General features: G+C 39.0%; 1 long non-coding RNA gene across 1 annotated transcript in view; it reads left to right on the forward strand.

Moving 5' to 3' along the window:
- LOC123784091 (uncharacterized) overlaps positions 1-27,519 on the forward strand; it is a 784,838-nt gene that overhangs the window by 384,876 nt on the left and 372,443 nt on the right. The window contains exon 6 of the long non-coding RNA XR_015724218.1: positions 5,013-5,175. This is a non-coding gene — a long non-coding RNA (uncharacterized LOC123784091). The remainder of the gene's footprint in view (positions 1-5,012; positions 5,176-27,519) is intronic.

A 27,519-nucleotide genomic window follows, 5' to 3' on the forward strand; every position in this document is an offset into this window, starting at 1 on the left:
CTCAGGCCCTTGGGGGCTTCTGTCTTCCGGGGCAGGGGTTCAGGCACCGTCTTAGACCTGCCACCCTGGGGAGGAGCAGCAGCCTTGGCTTCGGGCCCCTCCTTGGCTGCACAGGCAACGAACTCTTTAGGGACGTGGTTTTCCTTCTTTTTGGCTGGAGAAGCAGCGTCATTCTTGCCCTTAGGGACTGTGGATTTTGCACTCTGACTCCTAGCTTTTGTTTTCCTGTGGGCCTTACCACCTTGGCTCCTCCTTCTGCCTTTGACCTTTGACTTCCCTGTGGGCCAGTGGCACTGGGAGGGGCCCGTGTGGCCTTGTCTGGCTGTCGAGACAAGGTGTCTTTTTCTACAGCTACTTGCAGCTGGTTTCAGCGAACACTTTGTTTTTGGGTCAGGGAATTCTTTTGATGCACCACTTTTAAAAGAATAACGAAAGGTGCTTTTGAGAGCTGTAGCCATAGGCAGACATTCACCATCAATCCGTCATGACTCTGTAGTTCATTCTGTTCACCTTTCTCTTTAGCATTAGTCCCTGGATGACATACTGGCTTCCAGTCATCTTCTACTGAGTGTCCTAGCAACACAAATAAAATATGGTGAGAGCAAAGGGAGTTCCAAACAGTATCTCTGGGCCATCAACATGTGACGTCTGAATCTTGTAATCATCGTCACTCTTTACAGACCTTGATTCTTCATCTCTGTCTCTTTCTGTGTTCTTTTATTTTTCCTTTACACACTCTGGGGCAAGAATGTTATCACTTTTTATTTAATTTAATTAATTTATTTTATTTAAATTCCAGTAATTAACATATAATGTATTATTAGTTTCAGGGTAGAGTTTAGTGAGTCCTCAGTAGCATATCACACCTAGTGCTCATTACATCATGTGCCCTCCTTAATGCCCATCACCCAGTTACCCCCTCCCTCAACCCCCTCCCTCTAGCAACCCTCTGTTTCCTATGATTAAGAGTCTCTTATGGTTTGTCTCCTCTCTGATTTAATCTAATTTTATTTTTCCCTCCCTTTCCCTCTGTTCATCTGTTTTGTTTCTTAAATTCTGCATATAAGTGAAATCGTATAATATTTGTCTTTCTCTGACTGACTTATTTTGCTTAGCATAATACCCTCTAGTACCGTCCGCGTTGCTGCAAATGGTAAGATTCCATTCTTCTTGATGGCCGAGTAATATTCTGTTGTATATACAGAGACGGAGAGAGAGAGAAAACAAGAGAGAGCAAGAGAGTAAGAGCCTGGTCTCTCTCTTCCTCTTCTTTTTTTTGGGGCAGGGGTCTTTTTTCAAGTTTTTACTTAAATTCCAGTTAGTCAACATACAATGTAATATTAGTTTCAGGTGTAGTTTCAGATTTCAGTGATTCAACATTTACATACAAAACCCAGTGCTCATCACAAGTGTCCTCCTTAACCCCCATTAGTCCAACCCCTACCCACCTCCCCTCCAGCAGCCCTCAGTTTGTTCTCTGTAGTTAAGTCTGTTTCTCTTCCTTTTCTTATAAGGACACTAATTCCATCATGGAGGCGGCACCCTCATGACCTCATCTAAACCTAATTACCTCCAAAGGCCCCTGTCTCCAAATATTACTACACTGGGACTTAGGGCTTCAACATACGAATTTTTGGGGGAACAGAATTCAGCCCCTATCATTATCTATTTTACAATCACATCCTTTTAATATTTAAAAATGCTACGTATAACTCTGGATTGGGAATCAAAAAGTTAGGTTCTGTTCCCTGCTTTAGTAGTAGGAAAAACAGTCCACATCTTTGGGCTTCTGTTTCAGCATACATTAAAAAAATGGGGTGGAACTAAGTGATCCCCATATAATACCCTAGTTTAAGTAATTTTGTCAGGTGTCCTAACACTATGTTACATGTATAACAGCCACACAGAAGTAGTAATATCTCTAAAGTACACTTCAAAGACTTTTTTGTAACTTCACTTTTTCTTAGTAGTTTGTAATCTATACATCTTTTCTGAGCTGCTACTAATAAACATTTTCCATGTTTCACAGATTTTGGGGTAATTTTTTCAGCTTCTGCTCGATGGATGTTTATATTGTAATAATTACCTTTTCTCTTAGTTTTTTTCCTAATGTTGTGTTTCCTTTTGTTCCTTTTTTGGGGGGTGGGTAGCTTGGATTTTGCTGTTTGGGGAGAGAATTGATAGAGCTAGCGCAGTGGTTACATGAGGTTAAAAAGTTGTAAGATGAAAATCCTATGTTTTAAGAATATAATTTATATATAATTTATAGTTTCCAAGATTAAACATTGACATGATCTCCTTTTTAAAACTAAGAAAGATACAAGATCCTTAGTACATGTGTTCTAAAGTATTCTTTCAGGGTGGGCAAAAATCATGCAAGATATTTAAAAGATTTTTTTCCCTAAAAGACTCTTCTAAGGTAGCCCTGAATATGTCATTTCAGAATGTGTAAAGAAATAAAACTGTCACCTGTTCAGGTCGGGTGTGACTTTGTCCTTTGTCTTTTCTGTCACACTAGCCTGCAGTCGTTTGCTTAATGTGGCCCACTTTTCAAAGATATGATTGTGTGGGTTTCAGGGGTCTGTCAGCTCTCCTTTCCCCAGATGCTCTGGGCCTGCTGTAGGCCTCTAGACACCTCTGACCGAGGCAAGTCCCAGAGTCGCTAACTCTGAAGAGGCTGCTGATCCCCGGACGGATGACAAGATGTGCTGAGCCTTGGGGACAGACATGGCAGGATGTTACTAATAAAAGACAGCCCTGCTGCCGAGGAAGGGGAAGGAAGCAGATGTAAGGGCAAGATTCAGGTGACAACCTGGGTATTATAGAGCTACAGGATGTTATGGAAGAGGGAGAAACGTAAGTTGGCATTTGGCAGTATGTGCAGAGGCGAGACCTGAGTGTGGGCGGTGGAAGCTGTGGCTTTCAAAGATTTCTGACCTTCTGCCTGCCAGCTTGGAATTAGATTTCTTGATGGAGGGGGAGGAGGAGGGAAGGGGTGAAAAAGGCAGATGCCAAGAGAGATTAGTGACCTGGCAACCAGACAAAAGGATGCTGAGGCTGGCACCTGAGGCAAAGAGGGGCAGAGCAGTGTAGCTCTAGATCCAACTCCCAGGGCTGAGTGCCAGAGTTTCAGCTGCCAGAGAGTGGCCCAAGATGTCCTCTTCTGTTGATAGCAGAAAGTAGTCTGGAGAGAAATTAAAAAAAAAAAAAAAAAAAAGCGAAATTTAATATCTTTGGATGGGTTTTTAAGGTTGGCATTCAGAAGCGTATTCAGCTGCCTTTCTCCCGTCAGAGAAGCATAACCTCTTGTAGCCATTTGATGATGCCTTTTTTTTTTTTTTAAATCCCAGCAACATTGCCACATTTCCCATTCCAAGACTGAGGCGGTGAGATGTGACTACAGGCTTTCCCATTGTCCGGCTTTGAATACTAAGTGACTTTTCCAAATGTTGACCCAGAACACTATCATTTTCTCGGAGACAAGACTCACTGATTCCATTAGAATACAATTTTTTTTGCCACATAAATCAGGAAACTTTAAATGTAGGAGCTTCGTTCCAGGGCTTTGCTTTCAGCTCTCACTGAGCTTTGGTTCACTGTCCTATATCACTTTAAACACTAGATGTCGCTGTTACTTGGTCCTTTGTGTGACAGAAACCAGGAGCAGGGGGGAAATCTTCAGGAGGGGAACCTAAGTCTGTCTTAGGTGGATTTCAATTTAAGACCTCTTTACCTGGCATTTTTATCCGAAAGCAGACACTCCGTATGTTGTGTTATTTGGATGCTATTTCCTTTTTTTTTTGTTTTTGAAAGGGAGAGACTGAATTAAATTTCTTTCTGCGTTTCTTCCCACCAATGCACCTTTCCCTCTAGTCTTAGTAATTCTTAATTCTCCCTTAAAATGTGGTTTTCAGCTCTATAATATGAGGACTGTTTGTTAGCAAATTTGGAAAATCACCATGCTGTGGATATTGAGAATCTATATATGGATTCCAAATGTTTCTCTTCTAATCTCTTCAGAACCTTAGAGAACTTCAAAATGCAGTTTCTCATTTCCTTTGGAAAAAATGATGTGACATTAGCCCCAACTAGGGAGAGAATCCCGTGAGGGCATGGTGAGTCGGGGTTAAGGACTCAGTCTTCATGCCTACTATCAAATGCCCTTGAACGCAAGGGACGGAAGTTGCCATGAGGTTCAGGTTGAGTGGTGGTGTTAGGCACACAAATCATTTGTTTTCCTGCTAAACTTCCTTCAGTTTTATTAAAAATTGGATACAGGTATATGTTTTAAGATGTGGTCATTGGAGTGCCTGCATGACTCAGTTGGTTGAGTGTCTGACTCTTGGTTTCTTCTGGGGTCATGATCTCAGACCTCGGATTGAGCCCCATATCGGCCTTCGTGCTCAGCGAGGGGTCTACTTGTCCCTCTCCCTCTGCTCCTTCCTCTCTCTCTTTCTTTCTCTTAAATAAATAAATAAAATCTTTAAAAAAAGATGTGGTCATTGATTAATATATAGAAGAACATTATTTCATCATGAAACTAAATAATGTATCTAAATAATAATACATTTATAAAATTCCTTTTTGAAAATAGATGAGTTATTATAGCATGTTAAGTGAAGCTGTCTCAGCATAATTTCATCATAGCAAATGATAGGCGGTAATAAGTAATAACAAGATAATAACATTAAAAAAAGAAAAGAACATTTTTAAAAAGATTTGAGAGGGAGAATGAGAGAGAGAGTGAGTACGGGGAGGGTCAGAGGGAGAAAATCTTTAAGCAGACTCCCCGCTGAGCTGGGAGCCTGATGCGGGGCTGGATCTCATGACCCATGAGATCATGACCTGAGCCAAACCCAAGTGACACTTACCTGACTTAGCCACCCAGGCGCCTCCAGAATATATCTTAAAAAACAAATTAAGGCCAAACTTAAGTTGCTGATCCAAAAATGAATCAAGTTGGTTTTTTTGAACTTCATCTCACAGCATTTATTTTATTTTATTTTGTACAGGTCTTGAACTCATGACCCCGAGATCAAGACCTGAGCTGAGATCAAGAGTCAGACACTTAATTGACTGAGCCACCCATGTGTCCCCATCCCCAGGTGCCTGCAGCATTTAATACTGCATCTTTAATGGTTGGCTGTTCCCAACGATTGCTAAGCCAGTTCACAGGTAAACTAGGACTATACCAATCTGTTTTCTCTTTAGTTGTGATGCCGCAGGATTTATAGATTACTCTGTTGTGCTTTTATGCCCTAGCGCTAACTCTTGACTGTGGGCCAAGTGCCAACTCATTCTTACTCAGGTTGGGACAGTTGTGTCTGAGGTGAAGTTGCCACAGGCAGTTCTGATGTCACTTCAAGAATTTGTGGGGTCTTATTCTCTCCTCTCCTCTTCTCTCAACTTTCCCCATTTTCCCCTTCCTTTCCCCTCCTCTCCACTTCCTTCACTTCTCTTTTTTCTTTCTTTCTTCCTCTTCTGACTTCTCCTTGTTTTCCGTGTGTATGATCTTTCAATTTATTGTGGAATTGTGTTAGAGACACAATCACGATCACAATTAGTTCCCTGGGGCTTCCATAACAAATTACCACAAACTTGGTGGCTTCAAACAACAGGAATTTATTCTTTCAGTTCTGGAGATCAGAAATCTGAAACCAGTTTCCTGGGCTGAAATTAAGGGCTGCTAGGAAAATCGGTTTCCTTGCCTTTTCCTGGCTTTAGAGCTACATTGTGTATTCTTTGGCCTGGGGGCTTCTTCCTTCAAAGCCAGCAGTAAAACTTAATCTTCAGATCTCTCTGCTGAGATTATGACATTGTCTTCCCTCTTCTGTGTCGGATATCCCTCTGTCTCTCTCTTGGGACAATTCTGATCACACCAAGGGCCCATCTGGATAACTCAGACTGATAATCCTCATCTCAAGATCCTTACATTGGCAAAATCCCTTTTGCCATATAAGGTAACATTATAGTTTCCAGAGATTAGGACTGGATACCTTTAGGGGTTATTAGTCAGTCAACCACAGCTTCCTAGCTATGTCTTTGGTCAATTTATTTGGTCCCCTAGATTAAATGACTTTTGCCTAATAGTGTTCCTGTGAAGATTCATGAAAAAAAAAAAAAAAAAGCTTGTAAAGTGCTCAGCACAGTACCTGGCAAAGAGTAAGTCCACTTTAAATTAAAATAATTTAAGTGCTAATAAATACTGTTCCTACTATTAAGTATAATTATCTTAAAGATCATCTGGTTCTTTATCTCCCATTCACCTTTATGGTACTTCAATGTGGCTTTTGTCCTCACTACTCTACTAAAACATTTATTTCAAGGTCACTGGTCTCCTCCAGCTGGTCAAATTCAAAGACCAATTTTTGGGCTTCATCTTAGCAGCATTTGATATAATTGACCACTTACTTTACGTAGAAACACTCTCCTTACTTCTCTTCTGCCATACCATGTGTTCTGGTTTTCTTCCTTCCTCACTGGATATCTCTTCTGTTTCCTTTGCCATCTTTTCCTTCTTTAAACCCACCATAAAATATTGGTGTTCCTCAGAACTTTACCTGGAGTGCTCTTCATCCGTCTTTACACTTGAGGTGAGGAGTAGCATGGCATATTTGATGATCATAAAGAAGATAGTGATAGGGTGCCTGGATGGCTGAGTTGGTTAAGTGTCTGCCTTTGGCTCAGGTCATGATCCCGGGGTCCTGGGATTGAGCCTGGATCAGGCTCCTTGCTCAGTGGGGAGTTTCCTTTTCCCCCTCCCTGTGCCTCCCTCCTCCCCCAACATGTGTGCTCTCTCTTTCAAATAAAAAAATAAATAAAATATTAAAAAAATAAAGAAGATAGTGAGGCAGGAATACAGATAGCAAGTGGTGGGAGCGGCACAGGAATATGGCTGGAGTGGTCGTGTAGATGAGAGTTTGCAGTGATTGGAAGACCCTTGTGATAAGGATATTGACATTACTCTTAAGTGTAATGGATGCCGTGGGAGGCCTTGTGTTGGTGTGTTGGGTGGGTATTGGTAGTGAATGCCTGAATGCTTCCCTTTCTATGAGGTCTACAACTCATAACCTTCTCCTTCCTGAATGCTGCTGAGCCATCGAGCTGGCATACCACCTGATGGTTCTGGACTTGGTTGGAAGGGCAGGAAGGAGAGAGATGACAAGAGTTGTGAGTAGAGTGACAAGCTCAACTCTGTTCCCCATGTTTAGTAAGGAAATGTGATTTTCCTGTTTGTAGGGAAAACACCACTAACTGTGGCTGGTATTGAGGCAGGAAGGAATAGACTTAGCTTTAGCCTGGTCTCCCAGCCAAGAGATTATGCAGGGAGAGGCAAGAGACCACACTTGGATATCTCTTTTGAAGGTGGAATTGACAAGCGGTCAGTGTTCAACAGAGAAGTCTCGACAATTAAAAGAAAGAGAATGGTGGATTTTTCACTGGGTATGGTGGTCACTCAGGTGATCAGATGTCTCACCGCCTCCTCTCACTGCCACTGAAGCTTAGGTAGAGGGTGCTATCTCTGGAGCCCACACTCCTTCCTCCCCATCTCAAACACTTTCAGTTAATAGTGTGCCCTGCTTTGTAGAAGAGGGAGAAATGTAAGATATAGGATAATCTTAACTAACACTGAAGAAATGGTATAAGCATGGGCTGAGAGATCTTTAAGGAGCTTGTACCTAGGTGGAACAGAGGTTGAAAAGAGACATTTGAATAGGTATTCCTTTGGAAAATGGTCAAACAATTTCATATTTATAGTTCAATGAGTTGAGACTCTTTAATCAAACCAAGTAAACATATATTATTTAATTTTATTATTATTTTGATAACTGTAACAAAACTTTGAGTTCAGTGTTCCTATTCTCACAGTGCAGATGGGTAAGATGAGGTTTTATGAGGTCAGGTGACTTACCCAAAGGTACACAGCTAGCGAAATACAGATCATCTCCTGGACTTTGAAGCCTGCACCCTTTCTTTTTTATTATTATTAATATTTTTAAATTTCAATTCCAGTTTAGTTAGCATACAGTGTTATATTAGTTTCAGGTGTACAATATAGTGATTCAACAATGCTATACATTCCTCAGTGCCTGTCATCATAAGTGTACTCTTTAATCCCCTTCACCTATTTTACCCTCCACCCACCTCCCTTCTGGTAACCAGAAGGTTTGTTCTCTATAGTTAGGAGTCTGTTTCTTGGTTTCTCTCTCTCTTTTTTCTCTGCTCATTTATTTTGTTTTTTAAATTGCACATATGAATGAAATCATCGAGTGTTTGGCTTTCTCTGACAGACTTATTTCACTTAGCATTATACTATCTAGCCCCATCCATGTTGTTGTAAATGGCAAGATTTCATTCTTTTTTATGGCTGAATAATATTTCTCTCTCTCTCTCTCTATCTCTGTGTGTGTGTGTGTGTGTGTGTGTGTAAACCACATCTTCTTTATCATTCATCTGTTGATGGATACTTGGGTTGCTTCCATTATTGGCTATTGTAAATAATGTTGCAGTAAGCATAGGGGTGCAAGTATCCCTTTGAATTAGTGTTTTTGTGTTATTTAGATAAATACCCAGTAGTGTGATTATTGGATCATAGGTTAGTCTACTTTTAATTTTTTGAGGAACCTCTGTTCTGTTTTCCATAGTGGCTGCACTAGTTTGCATTCACCAGCAGTGCATGAGGGCCCCTGTTTCTCCACATCCTTGCCAACACTTGTTTCTTGTGTTTTTGCTTTTAGCCATTCTGACAGGTGTGAGGGGATATCCCATTGTAGTTTTTTTTTTTTAAGAGTTTATTTATTTATTAGGGAGAGAGAGAGAGAGATCACAAGCAGGGGGGAAGTGTAGAGGAAGAAGCAGACTCCCCACTGAGCAGGGAGCCTGATGTGGGACTTGATCCCAGGACCCCAGGACCATGACCTGAGATGAAGGCAGACGCTTAACCGACCGAGCCACCCAGGCGCCCTCTCATTGTAGTTTTAATTTGCATTTCCCTGATGATTAGTGATGTTGAGCATCTTCTCACGTGTCTGTTGGCCATTGTATGTCTTCTTTGGAGAAGTGTCTGTTGATGTCTTCTGTCCATTTTTAATTGGATTATATACTTTTTGGGTGTTGGGTTGTATAATAAGTTCTCTATATATTTTAGATGCTAGTCCTTTATTGGATATGTCATTTGCAAATTTCTCTCCCATTCAATAGGTTGCTTTTTAGTTTTGTTGCTTGTTTCCTTTGCTGGGCAGACACTTTTTATTTTGATGTAGTTCCAGTACTTTATTTTTACTTTTGCTTGTGTTGTATTGGGAGCCGTGTCTAGAAAAAAAGCTGCTACGGCCAATGTCAGAGAATCACTGCCTGTGCTCTCTTGCAGGATTTTTATGGTTTCAGGTCTCACAGTTAGGCCTTTAATCCATTTTGAGTTTATTTTTGTATACGGTGAAAGAAAGTGGTCCAGTTTCATTCTTTTGCATGTTGCTGTCCAGATTTCCCAACACCATTTTTTGAAGAAACTGTCTTTTCCCATCGCATATTCTTTCCTCCCTTGTTGACGATTAATTGACCATGTAGATGTGGGTTTATTTCTGGGTTTTCTATTCTGTTTCATTGGCCTATGCCTGTTTTTATGCCAGTACTATATTGTTCTGATTACTACAGCTTTTAGTATATCTTGAAATCTGGGATTGTGATACCTCCAGTTTTGTTCTTCTTTTTCAAGATTGCTTTGTCTATTTGGGGTCTTTTGTGGTTCCATACAGATTTTAGGATTGTTTGTTCTCGTTCTATGAAAAAATGCTATTAGTATTTTGATAAGGATTGCACTAAATGTGTAGATTGCTTTGGGTAGTATAGACATTTTAACAATATTCTTCCAATCCATGAGTATGGAATGTCTTTCCATTTCTTTGTGTTATCTTGAATTTCTTTTGTCATTTTTTAATAGTTCTCAAAATACAGGTCTTTTACCTCCTTGGTTGAGTTTATTCCTAGGTATTTTATTGTTTTTGGTACAATTGTAAATGGGATTGTTTTCTTAATTTCACTTTCTCCTGCTTCATTATTAGTACATAGGAATGCAGTAGATTTCAGTACATTGAAGCCTGTACCCTTTCTAACCCATTATACTGCCCCATATACAGCACTGTTACCTTTGTTTTATGACAGTGGCAAGTTTACATAGAGATACAATTAAATAACTGTTAATGATAATACAGTCTCATGTGAATCAAACTACCTAAGGTTGCAAAGAGTGGAATGATGTAAGTAATTAGCTGTGGTGTAATGGCAATTCCAATTTTGAAGTTAGTTTCTGCTAAGACTACAGAAAGAGCTATGGTACTTCCCCATTTATTCTCTATCAGTTAACCGGTATTATTCTAACCACAGGACATGATTATTTACTTTTGTATCATCTATTCACATTCCCCACCACCATCACCCCTCCCCACCTTTAGAGTGACAGCTCATTGATTTCATTTGTCTTCTTTTCTGATCTTTTACCAGCAACTTAGAACCAACCCTTGGCAAATAATAGGACTTCCATAATATTTTTTTTTTTGATAAATGAACACATGAGGAACTGATATTTAAGCTACCACTTAAATTCTACCTAAAAGAGTTAGTGGCAAAAAAGGAGAAAAAGGAGGATGTTAGGGATTGAATGTTGGTATCTCCATGTGAGAACACGTCACAAAATCTCCCAGAAGATTCTGACGGGAACTGAGGGATAAATGCCAATGAGTCATTACTCTTGTTGTTGGTGAACATTTCCAAGTACGTTTACTTAGGTGTTTGAAGAAGTAGAACTACTTTTCAAAGTTATCAGTCCACATTCTGCTTAAAGGTAAAACACATAACTGTAATAGTTTTCAGGTAAACTCAGTTACCTTTATGCATTCTCCTATTGTTTTTGATGTAAACTGAGTTAACTCAGAATTTTCTTCCTTCCCTGCCTTTTCCTCAAAGTGGCGTAAGTGTTCTGGCATCAGAGGGAGGCATGTGGTCCAAGCTGTCCTTTCTCCCATACAGACATCCACAAAGTGGGATGTCACTCATCCTGTCGGGTCTTCGGCCTTCGGCTGTTGCTCTGTGCTCCCATCATTGGAGATATCTGTGTTACCATTGGGAGGCTGGCTGTGGTGGAGTGTGGGGGAGAGGGCTTGTCATGACTGTAAGATACTTCAGGACTCCCTGTTGAGCTGTTCTGCACCATTCTAGGGGCCAGAGACATTGGGCTTCTGTTCCATGCCATTCCTGGCTGGAAAAAAGACGTCATGGTTTGGCTGCCTTAGGCTCTCTGATACAGAAACAAAATTTGTTGTATTACAGCTACACCAGGGGCACTGAACAGTGCTGGGAATTCTAGAACTGATACCCTCTTGGGAGCCCCTGCCTCAGAAGAGAATATCTCCTTTTCTCCCAGATTCTTAAATATTTCTCTTATTGTCTTCCACTTTGGAGCTAATCAAGTCATATCCTGATTATACACTAAGGTGGAGGCTTAAGACCAAGTATATATAACACATTAAAAACTGAACTCTCGGTTTCAGCTCTCCCATTCTTCCAATCTTTCCTATTTCAAAAAATGAAACACTACCCACCATGGGAGTCATCCTAAAGTCCTGCCTTTTATTCATTTCCTGCATTCATGTCAATACCATATCTTGTCAGCTCAGCTTCTAAAATACACCCTGAAGGAGTGACCATTGCTTATCATTTCTGGCACGACCATATAACCGCCACCACTTCTGGATGGTTCTATTATGACAGCCCTTTACTTTGTCTCCATATTTACGCTTGTTCCTCCAAATCGATTTTCCACAAAACAGAGTTTTTTAAAAATATAAATCTGATTGTGTCACTCTGCAGCTTAAAACCCTGTTAATAGCTTTCTGTTGCACTTTGCACAAAATGATAACTCCCCATATAGACTATCATCTTTTGCACATCTGTAGAGTAAGGATATAATAGTGCCAACCACATAGGATGGTTTTGAGGATGACATATTTTTAATGCATTAGTATATGCCAACATGCCTGTCATCTAGCAAGCACTCTGTGTAAGCTGTGAGTAGAGGAGAGGAGATGGAGCCAGACCGTTGTTGATGTGGGTCTATAGAAGGAGAGTTGTGATACTGACAAGCCTGGAGAGGGGACAGGGGAAGTTTGCTGAATCAGAGACAGCCTGGAGAAGGAGGCGGTCTGCATTCTGCCTGAAAGCCGGGCCCCAAGAATGTTGCTATCAGATGGAGGCGCCATCAAAAATATTGCATCCTTTGCCTAAGTTTGCCTGCAGCTTGCAGGGGGACTGTCTGTCAGCGCCAGGGACCAAACTGCTCCTGATTTTGGCAGGGGTTCATGAAACTGATATTTTGGAATTTGTTTTTCTCCATGAAAAAAAAAAAAAACCCACAAAACTTGATTAACAATCACAAGAGAGGAGAAATGTGCATGCTTGCAGACTTGTGGTTTGCAAATTGCTTATAATTCTCATATTACTGTCTGCCACCAAAATACCTCAGCCTGACGAGATCAGAGCTACTGTCATCCTTTTACATTTAATTTTAATTTACACGAAATAATGTTCTTCCTGCTCCATTTCTTCCAATTCTCTTCTTCTCCTCCCCTGTTCATTTTTCCTTATCACTTCAAAGTTCCTCCTTTCAGCAATGTCATCTTCTTTTGCTGTAATGTGCTTCACCTTTATCCGTCTAATAAATGCATTATTTTCATTTCAAGTTTATGTCCTCTGCGGTCACACTTCTTAGCTGTAAAATTAAACTTAGAAAAAAATAACAAGCTGACTATCTAATAGAGACTATTTCACTTTTGTTAACAAGCATCTGGGTTGACATTTCTTTATTTTGGAAACTTTTATTTCGAATTTAATTTAGAAATTCAGGGAGCAGTAAAGAACTCACGGATGACTCATTTTCCCTCCTCCTTTTTGACTTTCTTTCTCTCTCCTCTCTTCTTTTCCATGCCTTGACGATAATTACTTATAACATGAACATTTAAAAAAAAAAATTGAGGGGGCTATTGGTTTCTATATTTTTTCTACCTTGGATGTTCTACTAACAGATTTGCAAGCAGTTTTCTTTATAAGAATGTTTGCTGTGATGAGAGACCCTGCCTTGGGGAGTAATTTTGTCCTAAGATCATTTCCCCTCCTTGAGATAAATATACAATGTGCAACCTTAGGGATAGGTATTTACTTTCTTCTGCAGCTCAACAAGTATGCATTTCCTAGCTACCACTTTCAGAGACTGAATACTATCCAGGGTGAATCATAAACTTGCCCTCATTCAGTAATTCTTCATGCTTTTATGGGCTTGCACCAGAGCTACACATTTTATCATAATTTATTGCCTTCATAATTGTTCTGCTTCGGAATATGGAAATACTCAGTGCTCTCATTTCTTCTTTCTGGCAAATTCAGGTAAGCTTTGCCTCCCATTTCTACTCTAACCTCTTACCAAAGGCCACCACATTCCTAATATCACATGTTGAAAGTTCTGGCTGAGAGACCTTACTTTTGCTAATTCATTTTTTCCCCAAGAGATGATGGCTACTATTCTTTTGAATTATTGCATCCATTTCAGAAAAGGAACTAATTATTCTTTATTTAACAAGGAATATCCTGTGACTGATATACTTGGATTCATGTAAAAATGCATAAGTGGTTAGTGAGGAGATCATTTTCTCCAACAAAAAGTAATTTCAAAAGTGATTTAAATGGAGCGTGAAGAAGTACTCATGAATATGGTCGCTCTTATAGCTAATGCAGATATCTTACTTCTACCACTCATATTCCTGAGTGCCTTATACCTAGCAGCTTCTCAGAAAACATTTCTTGATATTTAGAGTTTTCCAATCCTGACTTTTTGGGTTGGCTCTTGAAAGATTTACACCATGTTTAGAACTGTACGTATATACACAGACACGGATCTCATATTTTCTGAGGTGATATGATAGCTGGTGACTTGGATAGTTGTGTGTCGATGTGGCCCCAAAAAGACCGTAGTGCCATCAACATTCCTCTCCCTGCTGCCTAAAGATGCATGTATGTGCCCTGGCTTGTAACCCTTCCTTCAATTACAGATAAAGCTCTGCTTCTTTCTTTTAAGGCATATGCTTTGCTTCACTGTAGGATGTTTTGTGACAATTATAAATTTACTTTTGAATTCTCTGTATTACGGATTCCACTTCAGTGCACTACAAATGCCTGCAATTAGAAAAATACATATCCTGTGTTCCGTGTATGCTACTCATTCCAGCATGAATGCTTGGCTGATAACAGTTTTTCATGCTATTGACTTTGGTGAACCTCATCACTTGCTCTAAAAGGAAGTCACAGCAAAGCAAAATACCCCTAACATTTGAGCCCCAAAGAGGACTCTGGATAGAAATCTGGCATGGGAGTAGCGATGATCAATGACTTCACTGATTTATTGATTCTTTCATTCAAAATCTTTAAGTAAGTGTTTATTAATTGCCTATTATCAGCCAGGGCTTCTTCTGGGGACTTTGTTTTCCTTTCATATCTGCTTTTTAAAAAACCTTATTTAAAGTGGGATTTTGTTTCATTTGGGCCATGTTTACATGATGAACAGTTACAGTCAGAATGGATTTCAGTGATTGCCAAGAAGATGTGCTCATCTGCCAGATAGGGTGTCAGTAGGGGTCTGGCTGTCACATGGGCAGTTAACTACAACACCCTTCCTTTTGGACCTTCCAGTTGGTCGGTGTTCAGCTGGGTGTTGACACAGATTTCATCAGTTCCTAAAGGCATGCCGCACCTGGACTTGGTGCTCTCCCTGGTCGTTTGCAGATTCCTGGCAATGTGAAATGTCTACCTCACTCCCAGCCATAATCCTATTATTCTGAAAACAAATCTCCAGAATTACTTTTGAAACCTGATGCAGGCTGCTGACTCCCTTATTTTTCCTTAGGCAAATTAACATTTCAGAATAAAATGTTATCATCTAAAAAGTATATCATAGTTAGATATAAAGCATCTTTAAAGTAAGTTCTGGTGGCGAATTATTGGCATATATTGAAGCTTCCAGATGCCTCCTGTAGTGTGTTTTATTGATGCTTACAGATTAGCTCATGCTGATTTTCAGGACTATGTAAGGCTGGGATGGGACTAACATATAGTATTTGGTACTCCTTTGATAATAAAGAAATTAATTAATTAAAAAAATAGTTTCTGAACAAAGATACTTTTTTTTTTTTTTTTTTAAGATTTACTTATTTGGGCCGGGAGGGGCAGAAGAAGAGGGAGAGAGAATCTTAAGCAGACTCCCAGCAGAGCATGCGGGGCTCGGTCTCACGACCCTGGGCTGAAACTGAGAATTGGTCACTTAACCTACTGTGTCACCCAGGTGGCCCAAAGATATTTCTAATATATATACTCTGCCAATTCTCTAATACTCTCTCCTCAATATTCTTTTGCGGAAAGTGTCAAGTCACCTAGCTTTAGCTCTGCGTGTCTTTTTTCTTTTCTTTTCTTTTTCTTTTTTTTCTCTGTTTGTCTTTTAATTGCAACCACTGTGTTCTCCTCATTCCTTCAAGAGGGGAAACATGCGAGAAGCTGAATCTAGGGGTACATCTAATGACAGTAGTATTCATAGGAGATATTTGGCCCACGGTCCCAAACTTTCATAATGGCAGGACCCTGCATCTACTAGAATACAAATTCCAGTGGGATTAAGGCCGGAGCTGTGCTTCTCAAATTTAAGTGCATTTGGATCATCTGGGGACCTTGTGAAAACACAGATTCTAATTTAACAGGCCTGGGATGGAGCCTACGATTCTGCATTGCTACAAATTCAGCACTCAAACCAGGCCCAGAGGAGCAGAACACTTTTGATTTTAAATACAGACCCTAAGTATTATGGGTTCTAGATAAAATTTATATTCTTATAGATTTCCATGCAGAGGAATTGAACCCAAAGCAAAGGCCTTACCAGTGATATTCTCGTGTAGGGTGGGCCCACTCAAAATTTTCAACCCAGAATTCTGAGAGTACTAAACTCTTCATTCAAAAGAGTACCACACTCCTACTGGGCCTGAAATCATTTTACCTGAAATTATTTTCTCAGGCCTTGTGGAATCGTCAGAGATAGCTTGGATGGATGGGGAAAGAGTATCTGGAGTCAGAAGTTCTGCTTTTGAGCCCAGCCTTGCCTCTGCCAGGCTCCATAAGCTTGAATGTCATCTATCCTCTTTCAGTTTCTATTTCCTTCTGTATGAATTGCCAATAGTAAAACACAGCTTTATAGGTTTGCTATGATATCAAATACGAGAATATATATAAACGTATTTTTAAATGTCAAGTGCTATGCAAATATTAGTTGAGGAGTTTGCAATCTAGCAGTGATGATTTACACTCACATCAGAACATTTATGTTGCCTAAGATCCTTTCATTGTTTGTTTATTAGCAGTGAACATTCTAACCAAGAACACAGGTATTTTATTGTTTCCCCCAGGTGTCATTTGTAGGCAGTGATTGGTTGTAATTCTACAGTAAACAAACAAAAAAAACATTATTTTTTTCCTCCTTAAAACACCAGTATTTTCGTTACCACCCCAGTTGTTTGGGGGAAGGGGAAGTGATGGGTAGCAAGTATGAAAGTTAGCATAGGACTCTGCTTAGAAGAACTAGTTAGCGTTCCATGACAGTGGTGGGTGGTATCCTGACTTACACAAAACTGATGAGAATTGCTTAATCAACACAGAGGCGTGCTTGGTCTGAGGAGAACATGCCATCTTCATCACCTAGGGAAGAAGTCGGCCTGCAGGCAGCTTGCATTTTAATTGATTTTATGATGAGCATTGACTTTATTAAATTTTAGACAAAATGCCCTATGGCATCTGTCAGTGATAGTGACAGGAAAGACATTAAAAGTTTAGTGAACACTTAGGAATTCTTTATCAGCAGGCATTTATTGAATGCCCCCTGGATGAGAATAATAAAACTTGCATTTACCACTTGCAAGTCATTTCCACAAATTTTATTTATGACACAAAATTTTCATTGAGTCTTTTTCCTTCTCTGATGTAAAAACCAATTTTCGTGGGGCTTTCATTCATCATTACGTTACAGACTCAGCACAATTTCCATTTTGGGGAGAGATAATTTATCTTTGAGGGGGGATGTCAAGGAGGGAAGACCGGAAAGCAGGGACCAGAGAGCTTAACAGCCGCTTTGGCATGTGCTTAGTTAGATTTAGTACCACTTTCTGCTTTTCTTTCTAGACCCTCTCGGATTTGTTTTCAGCCTTAGCCATGTCTTTCCATGCCTGTCATTCTCTTTTATAATTAGAATACTCTGAGGATTTGCATTAAAGTTTAACCTACACTGAGCATCCAAGGTCTTTTTTATTAAGATAGTGTTTTGAACAAGGTGGATGACACTTTCCATGGATATCTTATTCAGAAGGTCTTCCCATGGCTGAGGTGGGAAGACCTTGGGTTATAATCTCATCATCTTGGTGCACAGATTTGTTAGTTGAATAGGTGGTGTCCACGTGAGGCTCCAGTTACTGTAGTGCCTGCTTTGGCCCAGACCTCTGTGCTGGTCCAAGTCACGGAAGACTCAATCAGAGTAAGTAGAGAAAGGCAGCGGGAATTTCTGAAAGTTCTGAATTAAGGACTGCTTCGGGAAAATGGAAATTTTATTTTTCAGAAATATATGAGAAATATTGTATCTGATTTGACTAGTAAATAAGCATCTACATATGAAGAATTTAGAAAGAATGAAATGAAACAATCTGCTATTAACTGGTTAATAAAAAGAACTTTTCTAAATGTTTGATGCTTGTATTCAACCATTATATATAATATTATTTATGTTTAATCACAGCAAAGACTTGCCAAGTAGTAGTCCTACAGGAATTACTCTAATGAATACATAAGCACCTCTTATATTGAGCATATTAATTGCATATATGCAAATGATTTTAAGTACTTGAACAGTTTGACTTAAGAAGGGTAAACATTATCTCTGTAATCTTGTATGTGATATTCGTTTGCTTAGCAAGCCTTTTTTTTCTAATGGATTGCATAAAAGCAAACTTTATAACCAACTGAATATAAATTATCCTTAGTTTGGAAAAACAAATTAATGAGGTTTTATGATCTTAATTTCTATATTACTCTATCACCGAACTCAATATGGGACAGTAATATACCATAAGTTGGTGTAAGTGACTCATAGTTTTACTGTGACTTTTAGTCTTTATTTTTTTCTGCTACCTTTTAAATGAACTAGGTAATTTTGAAAAATAGAATTTGCATTAGTATTATGGAATTAGACACCAGGCAACTCAGCTTACCTATATGAGTGGGAGCACCATAATTCTCTTGTCATTTATATAATGGATCTTCCAGTACCTTTGTTGTTCAAAGGCATCCCCCCCCTTTTTTTAAAAGATTTATTTATTTATTTTAGAGAGAGAGAGAGAGAGAGAGAGTGAGCAAGCTGGGGGAGGGGCTGAGGGAGAGAGAGAATCCTGAAGCGCACTCCCAGCCGAGCACAGAGCCCGAGGAGGCTGATCCCAGGACTCTTGAGGTCATGACTTGAACTGAAATTGAGAGTCGGCTGCCCAACCAACTGAACCACCAAGGCCGCCCAAGACATCCTTGATGATATTTCTCTAGGGTCTCAAGATATCACCCATCTTTTTGGTGTGTTAATTCTGAAGTATGAAAAAGTAGCATTATAATAGTTCAGAGTTGGCAGGACCTTTAAGATTAGCTTGTAAAAAACACTAGTTGATGCACAAATCATAATTTCCAGAAAATATTTTATTTGTAAAGTTCCCATATTGCAATGAAAGGAATTTTCTATATGTGGAGCCAGACACATGCATCTTAATTCATCATAACCACACACATACACACTCATAGCAACCAGCGGATAAAATAATTTATTGCTGGAGCCAAATAGACATGTCATAATTAATTTAAATCACACACATATGGGTCACTATACCTGAGGAACAGGATTTTAATTCTGATCACAGGGTCACCAGTTGAATGAAAAGAAAGAGGGAAAGAGGTCTGTCTTTTCAGGATTCACCTGAAAAATTTTAAGAGTATGTCTACAACTCTTCTAATCAGAATTCTGTTATTTGTTCATACCAACAGATATGTGATCTTCTGGATTTTGGATGTGAGTGAAATTTCCTATGGATTTATTAGCCAGTATATCTCTTTATCCCAGGGAAGTTTAGATTATTGGCATGTTTCCTAAAGCGTGTTTTGCATAATACTGGTTAAACAGAGTATTTGTCAGTAGGCCTTACAGTCTTTTTTTCAAGTAAATTAGAGGAATTCTGGGTACATTTATTCATCCGTTAAATATTTATTACCTATTGTATGGCGAACACAATGCAAGATGCTGTACATGTAATGATTGGCAAAATGGACATGATCAACTGCCTCATATTGCTTATGATCTAGCGAGGAAAACAGACATTAAGTGCTATGGCTAAATATTTGTGCCCACCTTCCAATTTATATGTTGAAATCCTGGTGCCAAAAGTGATAGTATTAGAAGTGGGCCCTTAAGAGATGATTAGGTCATGAGGGTAGAGCCTCATGAATGGGATTAGTGTTCTTACAAAAGAGGCTTCACAGAGGTTCCTAGCCCCTTGCACCATGTGAGGATGCAGCAAGAAAGCTGTGGCTGTGAACTAGCAAGAGGGTCCTCACCTCACCATGCTGGTGCTTGATCTTGGACTTTCCAGCCTCCAGAACTGTGAGATATAAATTTCTGCTGCTTATAAGCTACCCAGTCTGTTTGGTTATAGCAGCCCAAATGGACTAAGACACTGATCAACTAATTACAGAACTCTATAATATCTAACTGAATCTATCTAATTACAATGAACATGAAGTATAGGATACATATGGTAGACTGCTCTAGAAGTTCTTGTACAGTTTTGGAGTCTTTGGGGGCTAGAGAAGCTTTTCCAGGAGAAGAGGGAAATTAGCAATGCAGGAATGGAGCAGCATGTACAGAGGACTTGGCATAAACAGAAACATGCTGTTTGAGAAATTTAAAGGTCATTGTAGTGGAAGGGAGGTTGGTGAGGTGAGCAGATACCAGAATGAGGAAAGCACCTATGATGTTTTTAAAGACCACTTTTTAAAGAGAATGGCATGATCAGATTGTCATTTTTAAAATAACACTTTGGTTGCCGTATGGAAATTAGAGTAGAAGTGGGTGGTATGGACTGAATTGTGACACCCCCCCCACCACATTTATATGTTGAAGCCTGTATGACTGTATATGTATCTGTATGACTATACATGGAATTAGGGCCTAAAAGGAGTTAATAAAGATTAAGTGAGGTTATGAGGGTGGGGCCTTAATCTGATAGGACTGGTGTCTTTAAAAGAAGAGGGAAGAGACATTACAGTTCTCTCTCAGCCTGTGCACAGAGAAGAGGCCACGTGAGGACAAGTGAGAAGGTGGCTTTTTGCAAGCCAGGAAGAGAGATCTCACCAGGAACCAAATTTACTGGCATCTTGATGAAGGACTTCTCGTCTTCAGGGCCATGAGAAAGTAAATTTCTGTTGTTTAATTCACCCAGCTTGTAGTATTTTGTTATGGCAGCCAAGCTGACGAATATGGGTGGAGAGAATGCATATGGGAGTACTGGGTAGGGAACCACAGCAGTAGTTCAGAGAAGAGATAATGTGGTATGTACTACAATGGGAAGGGCAGAATTTGAGGAAAATGTACAGAAGCAAGAGGCTTTCTGTATGTAGAATTAACAGGATTTGATGCTGGGTTATATACACAAGATGAGAGAGAGAGAGCAAGAGCTTTCTGACTTGTACCCTAGATGAATGATTTGCACACTTCAAAAGTCACCTGCAGATCAGGTTTGGAGCTTTAACCATTCAGTTTTTGACAGGTGAAGGCTTAGGTGCCGTTGGATATGTTGAAGAGGGAGATGGCAGTGGAGTTAAGAGAGAAATTAAACAGTGCGTAACAGATTCTGTTACTGTATGACTTCTCAGAGCTTTTCATGTGTTTAAATATGTGTGTGAATTGTGACTCTCCAAGACAGGGTTTTTTTTGGCAGCACTTTTCCAAACTTGTACCTCTTCTGAACAGAAAATATCACAGGACTAGAATTGTGTAGAATATATTTGGTAATTGCTGGTCTATCAGCACATTTTTAATTATTTTCCTTCCCTGCTGCTTGCCTGCTGCTTGATATCAGTAACTTTTGATTTTATTTGATAAAACATACTTTGGACACATGATGGCCAGTGTCCTTGCAAATTGTGGAAATTAGATGGAGAAAGATTCCAGCCAGGACTCTGAGTCTCTTAGGGTTCCTCAGTGAGCATTGCCAGTGTCCTTTCGAGTGCCTGGCAGGAGCTGAGCTGAATGCTCAGAGCAGGGGACACCCTCTGCCTTTCAGGTCACATCTGGTTCCTGTATTCAGGTAGAGTTAAGAGCAACAGCCCTGTCCTGAAATCCTTGCTTTCTGCAAAAGTTGTTGACTCTCTCAGGGTTATACCACTCTTGGAGTTGAATCCTACCCTGAAAATTAAGAATATGTCTCTCTTGGGTTTGTCTATCCCAAGTTTTCGAAGTTATTGCCTAGAGGCTCAAGTCAGTTGAGTATTAGGGGCTTAAGGTTTAGTTATATGGAATTACACAAGTTACGATGAGTTTTCCTTAGTGCTTTTGACACATATACTGTATGTAACATTTTACAACTGGCTTTTCCATTCAACATACATTTTGGAAATTTGTTAATCTAACCACTTGTAAATCTATCTTTTTAAAAAACTGTTAATATTCTCTAGTATGAATATAACAAAATATATTTAGCCATTCTACTACATTCAGCTAGATTAAACAAAACAAAAGGAAACAAAACACTATGCTCTGGGTAGTACTAGTAGGAAATACAGGAACAGGAATATCAAATACAAGAATTGAATGTATTTGCTTTCTCCAGAAATGATTCTGGCTGTTTTTTGTCCAAAAGATTATAGGAACTATAAGAACTTTAATTTATTAATCTTAATTACCTTCCTTCATATCTATTTTGAGAAATAAATGACCAGCTAAACAGATCTCTAGAAAAATTCTTAATGTCAAATTTTATTCCTAATGTGAAATCCTTCACGATGCTTTCCTGGTTGTTCCAAAAAATATGATTTCTCAGTTTTTAAATGTTTCCTCTCCACTCTAATTAAATCACCTGGAACCCTGTATGCTAGTTATTTGCAATAGCACATTAAGGTACGTGACCTCCTTTGTGTCCCCCAGAGTGCCTTACTCAGAGGGGATCTACAGATATTTTTTGGTTTGATTTTTGAATTAAACTAGATTCAATTCAATTCTGGTTGTTAGGTGACTGACATGTTCTTGAGACTCATGTGTACCATTATACTTTTGAGGGACAGTTTGTTATAAACGGCTGACTTGGGAGGTTAATAATGATTTAAACACCTCCAAAAGTAGATCTGCATGTTATCCATGTGTCCTAATGCCCCTTTCCACCTTATTCTGCCAATGTCTGCATGAAGAATGGCAGCAGAATAACTTCTAAATAGTTAAAAAACTTGAATTCAATCTATTAATTGCCACAAAGTAGAAAAGAGAAACCATAAACCATAATTTCCATTTTGAAATATTCATGGAAATGAGATTAAATCTGTGTTACAATAAAATGTTAATAAGACTTTAAGAAAACAATTAAAGAAACATGTTTACCGTTATAATAACTGGACTCAAATCTATTATTCCTCAACTTGGCAAAAAAGGGTATTTTGGGGTAATTTGTGTGTAACATTCTCAGGTAGGTACTTGCTTTCTCCAGGAAAATTTTCCATTGCTATGAAGTTTCTATATGGATAATTACAATTTGCAGGATTTCCCTGTGGCAAAAAGAAAACAATTGGAAGTATATTTAGATATGCACTCATACCTAGTAGCAATGTGTTTAATAGCAACTTAAATCAACATCATTTTGGGGGGCTCAAATTTGCTATCTACTAAGATTCTTTGCTGTCCAAGTGAAGATCATAGTTAAGGAATAATAACATTGCTCAGAGTTTAGGAATTCCGAGACAGAGACAGACGTAGGAAGTCAAAGTATCTGCCAAGAATTAATCAGCTATAATAGGATGAGAGGAGTCTCTCCCATTTTTTCATACTCCTTAATCGACTAACTCTAAGCAGCTGCAGAAAATGTCAATCCTCACCCCCCCATCACTTCACATGGCAATCTTAGCATCAGCTGAGCAGATTGGCCTATGAACTCTTTGCCTCCATCACTTTTACTGTTGGCATCATGGCCCTGACCATCCTGGATGAGAATACTACTGAGCTGCTTTTCTGAAATGTCAAAAATATCATTGATTACAACTCTTGACTTTTATGACAATAGTAAGTTTTTTGAAGGACATCTAACTTGGCTGTTTATAGGGTGAGTGTGTGTGTGTGTGTATTTCAGACAGAATTCTGGAGTCAGCAGTTATTTTGTTGGAACTGCTAATGTGATAACCTAAAATGTTACAATATGCCCCGATAACACAGTGTTCACCATGACCTGGTGTATAAATCATCATTAGGAAGCAACATTAGTATTATGGTGAAGCCAGTGGAAAGAGGAGAAGGCCTCATGGTATGTACAGAGCAGGCTTGAGGTTCTAAGAACCCAGGTTCTTCTGAGTTTTAACATGCCCTGGATTTCTTCAATTCAGTCTCCTTTTGTTAACATGTTCCTTTATAAATTGCAGGCAAATGGACAACAGGCAGTGTCTTCTTACTCTTTTACATAAAACTACTGGTACTGTATTTTGCGTGTTTTGGTCACACTGTGTGTATTCATGGCTGTTGCTTTTGCCGGTGATTGCAGTGACTGTTCAGATAATTGCAGTTATTGTCTCTATATGATTCCTTCTATGATTAAAAAAATTAAAATGTGAATGTAATTCTGGAGAGCACTGTTCTTAGATTTTATTATCAATTTTCAACAGAGTTATGCAAATCTAGGACCTCATAAATGTCACTTAATGCTAATGATTTGCAGCTTGGTGAGGAGTTTCAGCTTTTCAGAGGGATTAAAAGAATAGAGAGAATTTTACATTTGTGGGGAATACACTGTCAGTGAAGTACCTAATTGGGAGGCTGTTCTTTCCAGAGAGAAAAGTACAGTTAACTTTTTGTTTCTCCCTGCTTCAGAAGGATGTCAGTGTCCCCTCATTCCCTCCTCAAGCCTTTCTCAAGATGGAAACGCTATCTCTGTCACCTGCCGTGGAGTGAGAAAGCAGTGTAGAAGAGTTGTAGATTTTTGTTATCCCAGCAATATGAAACACTAATTTTCTGGGATAAACCAGGAGTTCAGAAAAAATAGAATTTCCTAGCATGTCAACTTTGGGCATTCTGTGAGTGTCCAGCAAAGAAGGCTGTGAATTGCTTCTGTCAGTATGACTCGGACAAGCTCTTAAATCTGTTGACAGTTTGCAAATCTTTTTGCTGACTTTCAAACAGATAATTGACACTATTATGCACTAACTTTCATGTTAATGCAATAACAAAATAAATGATTGAATATCAATTTTCAAATAAAGTCTCATACTTAAAAATTAAACCTCAGATCTATATTTATTATCACTCAACAGCCACTTGATTGTATCAGGGTATTGCACTTGAATTCAGTTTTAAGCGAGTTTTAAAATGTGAGGCGACTACCTGGGATGTCCAGATACTTGAACGGGATTGGGCTAATGTTGTATTAATAATTCATCCCTCTGGATAAATTATATCTGACTTATGCTTTTACTCTGTGGCCAGTGTATTTTTAATTATGTTGTACGCTGTGCTTCACTAGATTGTTACAATGCCTTAACTAGTTGTATTCCTATGTACTTCAAAATTGTTTGCATTCTAATAAAGTTAACCTGATTTGCCATACTTTTACAAGCCCGGATCTCAAATGGTAACATTTATTTTAGTGTTTAATGCTGAATTTCACCTTTTGATTCAAAGCTTACTTAGTCTACTAAAATGGGGTTTGGTTTAAATTCCTATTAACCTTTTGTTTCATCTATGCTATTTAAATCCATAGTATTATTGCACCTTAATAATAGACTATAATTTAATCCTTTAATTATCATTGAAGCCAACAATATAGTTATATATATATTAAGCTAGTTTGAATTTCCTGATTCCAGCTATACTGCTGAGATGGCTCAACTAATCATTGTTAAATAAAATTTTTCCCTTGACAAAATTCATAAACCCTATTTCTTAAATATTTTTGGAAAGTGAATAAGCTATTTTTTTAAATAAAAGTGAATATGAATCACGTTTGTTTTTGCAAACTTGGATGAGCTTAGTAAGAATCTAGCTTTGTTCAACACTGCCTATTTTGAAATACTTAGTAGAACTTTATATTCATTTTAGTTCAACAGGGCACTTGAGGCCCTTGTAGTATAGTATAAATGTTGAGTAGCATTTCCTAACTTTGAAGAACTCACTGTCTAGCAAGGGAGACAAGCACATGAATAGTTAGCGTGTTCTGCTACGTGTTCTGATGGAGCGGTGTGTGTGAAGTACAGCATAAGACTGAGAATGGAGTACCTGATGTGGGACCACAGGGGAGGTGGGACATTTGAACAAGGTGTAAGTAACAGTATATGAGGCAGATGAGAGGACAGCAGGTGAGATCGCTGGCTGAGAGGGTAGCATAAGCAAAGGCACAGACCAAAGGAAGTGTACTGTGGACTTGAAAAGTTTGAGCAGACATGAGTAAGTGGTTCATGGTACGTGTGTATGGGGCAGGGGAGATAGGTAGAAAGGTGGGAATTAGAGGGGTAGGAGATTAAAATGTAAAGTGTTAGATAACCACATGATATTTTGATGCAGCCTAAAATGCTAAATGTTTTACTCTAAATTATTTTCAGAAGTGTCAAATAAAGTGCACAAAAACATTCTAACTTCATCTCTAACTCTTGCACTGTCAGCCTTTCCCTGAACGACCCAGGGATAGGATGAAGGTCGGGGTTGTAGGGTGCTGTGAGAAATAAGATGGAAATGCAGAGTGGGTACAGGTTACAGTGATTATTTTCATTTTAACTGGCTTCCCTGTGAAAGCTACAAAACTAGTCAAAGGTGAGTCAACGCAATTGTCATAAGTTCACCCCTTTTCTGATATGGCTTAAACATGAATCCATATACTGTGACTAAGACTGTGTCTCACCATAGTTTTCCTTACTCAGCCTTGGGACTCAGGTCCCACATCTGGAGACTTCCTTGAGTCCATAAAGAGGGGTTAAGAGAAAGTTCCAGACACCTAATCCTTCCTACCTCTAAACTCAAATCATTGGCAACACAATTTACTTTGAATCCACCAGGACAAATCTTATGCCTCTATCTCTGATTCATCAGACACTAAGAAAAGCCCTAAACTAGCTCTCATCGTTTAGCTTCAGTATCTTCTATAATTTAGAAAGCACAGTATTTTCATTGTACTTTCTAGAAGTCACTGTTCAACATCAGCAAGTATTTCATATGTGACCACTCTCTTACCAAAACATTTAAATCACATTTTTTTTTTTGCTCTCATGAAAGCCTGTTTTCCCCTTGAGACACTATTTACCTCATTCAACCATTAATAGTCTTTCTTTCACAAATCCCATCCTCTTCAAAGTGGAGAAACATTTTATGTCATCTAATTATATTACTCATTTTCTATCATTTTGATTTTATCTTAACCTCTGGGTTGTCCCCCTAGATTTTAGCATCTAATTACCTGTGTTTTGCCAACATCATTCCTACCTTAATTCTACTTGAGTTCAACTTCAATTTGATGATTTTTTTTTTAAGATTGTATTTTTTTATTTGAGAGAGCGGGAGAAACAGAGAGAGCACACGGGGCGGGGAGGGAGAGGGAGAAACAGACTCCCCACTGAGCAGAGATCCTGACATGGGGCTCAGTCCCAGGACCCCAAGATCATGACCTGAGCTGAAGGCAGACACTTAACTTACTGAGCCACCCAGGAACCCCTTGATGATCCTTTCAATATTGTGCCCCTCAGTGATCTTGTCCTATACTTTTTTCAGCTCTCACTCATGTGGTACTACTCTAGACCATATCATAACCAATAATTACAGCTCCTCCAATATACTAATTTAATGTGTTCCGCTCTCTAACCAGGCTTTAACCCTATGAGCAATCATTATTGATGCTTCAGGCCCCTGCCTCAATTCTTTTGTTTCTCTCTTGTTTCATTGACTTACTTGGGAAAAAGCCACTACCCTAGTTAAAAAGAGCTCCTTGACTGCTCCGTGCTTACATTTGTCCTCTGACTAGAAAATAATATCCAGAACATGTGGAATGGTTCTACTTTAAATTCATGACCATGAACATCAGATGGGTTTTTAATGCTACCTGGCAATCATACTGCATTTTCATAGACTAGCACGGACTCTTCTATACTATTCTATGTTAGTCCTTTTTTCTCAAACCTCCC

Source organism: Ursus americanus, chromosome 4 (genome assembly GCF_024610735.1).
Source record: "Ursus americanus isolate L20-20 chromosome 4, mUrsAme1.1.p, whole genome shotgun sequence".
Taxonomy (NCBI): Eukaryota; Metazoa; Chordata; class Mammalia; order Carnivora; family Ursidae; genus Ursus; species Ursus americanus.